We start from the raw sequence: 6,425 nt of genomic DNA, 5'->3' as shown, positions 1-6,425 counted from the left end.
CTTATGCCTGTTGTGTCAATCTGGCAACTCTAAAACTCCTCTTCAACTCCCTGTTTTTGTTATTGAGTTGCCTGTACTTCCCTCTGATCGCAGGCGCTACAAATCAGACATGGCTTTTCTGCCTTTCTTCAATTCTGAGACCTTGTTTTTCCCCCATAGTGTTCCAGCGTTGCGTTTTTCTTCTTCAGGCATTCGATCCCCCAAAAAAATATCTCCCCCCCCAATATGGCTCTTCTGCATCAACACACTGCTTTTCATACAGAAAAGCGGCCCCAACATCCACACTACCGATCCTTTTTGGTTCCATCCACATATTTGGCTTTTCAAAGCAGTTGTGTGGTTCTGAATGATGTGTCATCTTTGATAAAACTCCACCATAGCATTGTCAAGGATATAGTGGTTGCATGCTAAAGAGAGTGAGCATCAAAAGCACCCCATACAGGGGGGGAAGTCGTATATCTCAAGAAGCATGGCAAGTGCACCAACTAGAACCACAAACGAGAGTTTGAATCTTGCAGGATGGCGAATATACCCAGCCCAGAATGTCCACAAAAGAAATTGTAGCACTCCCATTACCACACACACCTTCATGTTCCAGCCAATCAAAGTCATAAAAGTTGAGATAGAGAATGTGTGTAGATACAAAGGCTATTACTGGAGCGGCAACCATCACACGGGCTGCCTCAACCCTCAAATTCAATGTTCGAATAATAGCAACTATAAGGGACAGTCCTATTAGAGAAACAACAGAGGAGTAATCTAGTTTTTTTGTAAAAAACTGTCTCTCTGGCATGGAAGGCTGCACTCCAAAGCCATGAATTTGTAGAGGCTAAACCATATACAGTCCATAAATCACTATACTCATAGTAAGATCGTTTCATGCCTTGTGGCCGTTGTGGCAGCTTGAAATGCAGGAGGAGGAGAAATGAAACACAGCCTTGGACATGTAAAGCTAGATTGGCAATTGAAAAAAACAACTGCAGCAGGCTCCTAGAGGCTAAGCACATGCTTAAAAGGCCATTTTCCATAATACTTGACATGTGGCTGCCCTTCCCTCTGTCTATCAGCTTCCCTCCATGTGATGCATTGATATCGGCACTCATTTGTGCAATCCCAAGCTATCCATTCATCATAGGGACACTTGCTCTTAGAACTGTCTGAACCATAATCATTAACAGAAAATCTACATCTTGAAAAGCAACTGCCGTTGATGCAGCCTGTTTTCTCACATATTTCCACACAAGACCTGTATGCAGAATCCCGGTCTCCAGTGCTGCTTTCACAGATTGAGACGATGCAAGAAGCCAAGAAAAGCCATAAAAGACATCGCATGCCCACCATTGTTGAAGGAGGATCTATCAGGTTCAACCCCAGCTGAAAGGAAAGGCAACACCCCTCTCTCTACTATACTGCCCACGCAGAACAAAATGCAAACACAACGACGAAGTATGCACAAAGTAACAAATGTCACACACACAAACTTTTTGGTGGATTCCACACCTCGTATGCGCAACAATACGACATCCAACCCCTTTGATCATGTGCATCCTTTAGATGGGCCAACTACCCATGATCATTGTCGTCAAGATCCATGTATAGATCAATCTCTTCATTGTATATTTCCGGTATATCAAAAAGGTTATCTATCATATCATCTGTCTCTTCTACTGGAGTTTCTTCTCGTTGCTCTTCTCTTACAAATTCTTCCAATGCATAATCCTCGTCATCTCTTTTCTTGAAAATCTTGATTCTTTTTCCTACAATAGGCACTCTAAGCACTGTCCCATTCAATTCTGTCAGCTCATATGTTGAATTATCAAAGACATGTCTGACTATGTACGGCCAAACCATCTTTTCACCATCTTCCAAAGTGCAGTATGTTGATTTTCAAGGCTGCTATCAAAGACTAATACCCATTCTCCCTCTTCTATTGCTCTAAGCCGCAAGCGATGCATGCTGTCAAACCTGTCCTTATTTCTAAGTCTAGCAACCTTCAACTTGTCAATAGCTAGCTGAATATCCTGTGGTCTTCTCTCCAACTACTAGATCTGAAGAGCTAAGAGCTCCTCTCTCGTCAAATCCTCCTGCCAAGGTAAAACTGACCAAGTCAAAGCACAAGTCTCAGTTGGCATAACCGGTTTCTGACCATACATCAACTCTGTGGGCATATATCTTGTGGTAACACTATGAGTCGTACGATCAGCCCACAAAGCAAATGGTAGAAGTCTCGGCCATTCTCCAATCCGTCCTCTGTATGCTTTGGCTAATGCTTTCACTATCGGTGGATGCCCTCTTTCACTCTTTCCATTTTCCTCTTGATTTTATGCTGTGCTTAGAGCCAACTTGACTCCTAGTTGAGAGAAAAAATCCCTAGCTTCATCTGCATCTAATTCACCACGATCTGCAGTGATCTTACCCACATAGCCATACCTGTAGAAAATTTCTTCCAATAAGAACTTGCACACTACACTAGTGGTCTTCGATCTCAAAGGTCTACCCTCAACATGATTGGTAAGATCCTCTCTAGCCAAAACAATATATCTCATCTCCCATAGACCCATAGGCATAGTAACCAAGTCAACTACCCACTTATAGTGAATGCAATAACCATAGGCTTTTCTTTTAATCTTCTTGAACTCTTCATCTATCCATTCATCTCTTTTGCTTAGTGTACTAAGGTACTTGCCAATCTGCAACCAATCTCCAACATAGAGTTCTTCTATGAAAGCCACAATATCATAGACATGGCAAACATGATCAACCATAGTAGCTGAAATTTCTGCATCATCCTCTTCTGCAAGTAGTGTCTCCTCATCATCATATTTGGCTCTAGACAGCATACCCGCCACCACTGGATTATCCTTCCCTGCTATCTGTTTAAATTCTAGATTTAATGACTTCATGTATGCGATCTATCTCAGCATAGCTATATCCGGAGTAGAGCAACTCGTAATCATACCTATCAATGGCAAGCAATTTGTCTCTACCACAACTAGGGCTCCAATAAAGTACTCCTTGTCACATTTGAGAGTCGTAACAATTTCCAGTAATTCCCTCTTGATTTGCGGATACCTCCTCTATCTCTCGTTTAGGACTTTCGCCCCAAACCGAATAGCATACCTATTTCCATCTGCATCATCTTGGCCCACATCCCAACCTATGCCAATTGGACTAGTGTCAATTGTCAATACAATAGGCCTTCCGCAATTATAATATGCTTTCTTGAGAGTAGGAGCAATCTGCAATAACTTCTTCAATTTTTGCATGGCTCTAGTGTGGCTCTCATCCCAATAAAAAATTTTCCCCTTTTGAAGCAGTTAATATAAACAATTTGCTATGTGTGCAAAATGGGGTATCCAAATCATGTAAAATACACAGGCTCCAATGAAACTCTGTATCTCTGAAGTGGTACAACAATACGCGTAATCTTTCCTATAGCATCCACCTTCTCAGGTGAAGGTTTCCTACCATAATACCCACACATATGTCCAACAATGACAACCTCATTTACTCCAAAAACAGATTTCTGCCCTGATAGTGTCAAGTTCTGATGGGACCTAAAATGAGCCGGCACTAGCTATAGCACTAGCCGGACCTCATGTTGATGACACACAAACACCCTCACGGCCTCGCAGACCAGGAGCGTCAATATAATGCTGAAGGACACACTATCCTAAAGCTTAATCTATGCGTTCATAGTTCATAGTCCAACATTTTCCTAAAACTCCTCAAAGGGAGAGCCCTTATACATTGGCAATGCCACGATCACACACATATGGAGGCACTCCACCGACTAATAGTCGGAGCCCCACTGCAGCTCTCCTACATCACAGGGATTGGCCCTTTGATGCACTGTTAGACATATAACCCAAACGAGCACAAACTCCTCTCTCTTATATTTCTCATATTTCCAGGAGGTATACCATGCTTCCTCACTTCACAGTCCCTTAGGAAACCGACCCTCTACCCTACGGCAAGGGATAACCTCACACTCTCAATCGTGGGTCAAAGTCCTAAGAAAACAATTGCTATGCAGTCCAGGAGATTTTCCGTCGATACCATGAACCATGCATAGTGCATAATGTGAATGGTTTAGTGCACAAACAATAGAAAATAAGCATTGTGCTTAGTGCAAAAGCATTCTTTCAATGATTTTGACTACCGCTCGTATGCGGCGTTGCATAAACCTAGCACTTAGAAACCCTCGTGCTACTAGGTTCTTAATTTTTAATTACTGACCAACCTAAATGGTATGCATAAAAACCAGCAAGCTTTTCCTCATTTCATTCAGCATTTTAACACCTTTTATACACTCTACCCCCTCACTCGTTTAGATTGTGCATTATTGATCAGCTTAGGGTTTATTTCCACTTTTTTATTATATGAAAAGCAATAAAAACTCACTAAAACATAAAGGTAGGGCTGAACTGAGGCTAAACCTCATACTTCAGACCCCCCATACATCGACAAACATGGTTCTTATTTTTCCTTAATTTTCGGTACTCAAAATCCATTTTTCCCTTATTTTTTCTTCATTTTCCCTATTTTTCTTGTATTTTTTCAATATTAAATGACTAAAAATATAAAATGAGTTGTGGACTGTGGCTCTTAGGTTAATTTGCAGCAAAAACAAAAATTTAGTTGGTGTGTCTTATTATATTTTCCATTTATATCTCAAAAATACCCTATTTTCCCATATTTCGCGTGTTTTATGGGTTTTATACCATTAATTTCAATCACAACACTTATGATTTTCTAATTTTCTGAGCATAAACTAATCAAACTCATAGCAAACAACAACATATTGCATAATCATCCCATGGGAACAAATATTCATGAAGCAAATTGCATAAAATATTAATTTCATTTGTAAAAATGAAATTACCGTTCTTTGCGGGTTGTGGGGTTTTATTTGCCATGTGTCGGGACTAATTTCGAGTGACCATTAATGCTCATGACAGTCCACAATCAGCAATCTTCATTTCTCTTGAACCATGGAGCAATCCGGTCTTCATTGGACAAGCATCCGCCATCCATTCTTCTTCTTCTTCTTCACCACATGAATCTGCCCTTAGGGGAGAGAGAGGGAGGAGAGAGAAAGACTGAAATCAGAGATCTTCATAGAGACCGCCATTGGAGGAGTGAAGCACGGCGAAATGATTGGCATCCAGGGGGGATTGAAGCCCCATGATCAATTGGGGGGTTTGCTCACAGGTAGGAGATGGCATGATCAACAAGAGGGCACATTTTTCGGTGCCTACAGGCCACACCTTCTCTCCACATTTTTTTCCTATCCTATGCATGAAAAGTTTCATGCTACATTTAAATTTTGGGCTCCCAAGGGTCACTTGCCCATTTTGGCCAAATTTTGTCCACCTCTTTGTATCTTGATCAGTTTCTTGGCTCCTTCCCCGTCCGGACTCCGAATTGAGCTCTGAAAAATCCTGGGCGTCTGGCTCGACATCCCGCATTGGTTGGTAACTCCTGATAACCTGCACGCCAGTCTGAAAAATATCAAAAATCAACAAGTGTTGCTTGGGCGCCTTTTAAGCACTTTGACGCTTAAAATCCTCCTAGGTCGAGCCGCCGCCTTCGACGTTGAATATTTTCCCGTTGATATTCGTAATTTTTAGCTATTTTTAAGCACTTATCGGCATCAAAATTCCACTCTCATTGGCGACCATGGGATAGGGCGACTCAGCCCGTCGAATTCCATAGTAGATCTGCACAAAACAACCAAAGGAAGCATCAAGATGATACAAAATAGATACATATTAAACACAGCACAATGCTCCACCCAACCCCCTGACAGAATCAAGGCATGACATCCACAAGGAGTAGGCCTAGCATAATTTGATAAAAGTCCAAAGCTAGTCACTAACCGACTGATCTAACACAGCCAGACTAAAAAGAACTATCAAAGAGGTTGCCCTACGTGGTGGTCTGAACTACCTACCTAACTAAGGACAACACAACTAGGAGCTCCTACTAGGCGAGGACTCCTATAGCCTGATCAAGAAGTATTTTCCTGTAGCACATTTCTTCTTTCAGGTTTTTATTTTATTGACATACTCGGGCATGTAAAAAGGAGGGAGCTGAGCCTAGTGACCCAAGGAGAATAGGGTATCGGCCTCAGGTCCTGTCTCAGTACCCAAGAACCTACCAAGCCCTCGCAAGGCAACACTTAGTCCTTTTCTGACGCTCACTTTTATTATCGCTCCAACCTTCCTTAATTTCTTCTTTTCCAGCAAGATGCCACCCCTAGGAAGACAAGGCATCGACCCTAGGTCTGACTCATCCCTAGGAACCTACCAGGCCTTCGCTAGGTAATGATCAACTGCTCATAAATTTTTCTTTCTTTCCTTTTCAATTTTTATAGGGGTTAGAACCCCTTTTTACACACCTCTCTATATATTTATTGTCTT

At 41.8% G+C, this 6,425-nt stretch overlaps 1 pseudogene; it reads right to left on the bottom strand.

The window, feature by feature from the left end:
* Positions 1 to 323: 323 nt before the first annotated feature.
* On the bottom strand, positions 324 to 1,366 carry LOC148009818 (uncharacterized; annotated as a pseudogene).
* Positions 1,367 to 6,425: the final 5,059 nt, after the last annotated feature.

The sequence above is a fragment of the Lygodium microphyllum genome, chromosome 30, assembly GCF_053477565.2.
Source record: "Lygodium microphyllum isolate KBCC chromosome 30, Lygodium_microphyllum_v1.1.10, whole genome shotgun sequence".
NCBI lineage: Eukaryota > Viridiplantae > Streptophyta > Polypodiopsida > Schizaeales > Lygodiaceae > Lygodium > Lygodium microphyllum.
The sequence above is the reverse complement of the archived record's forward strand: the minus strand, read 5'-3'. Positions and strand labels throughout refer to the sequence as shown.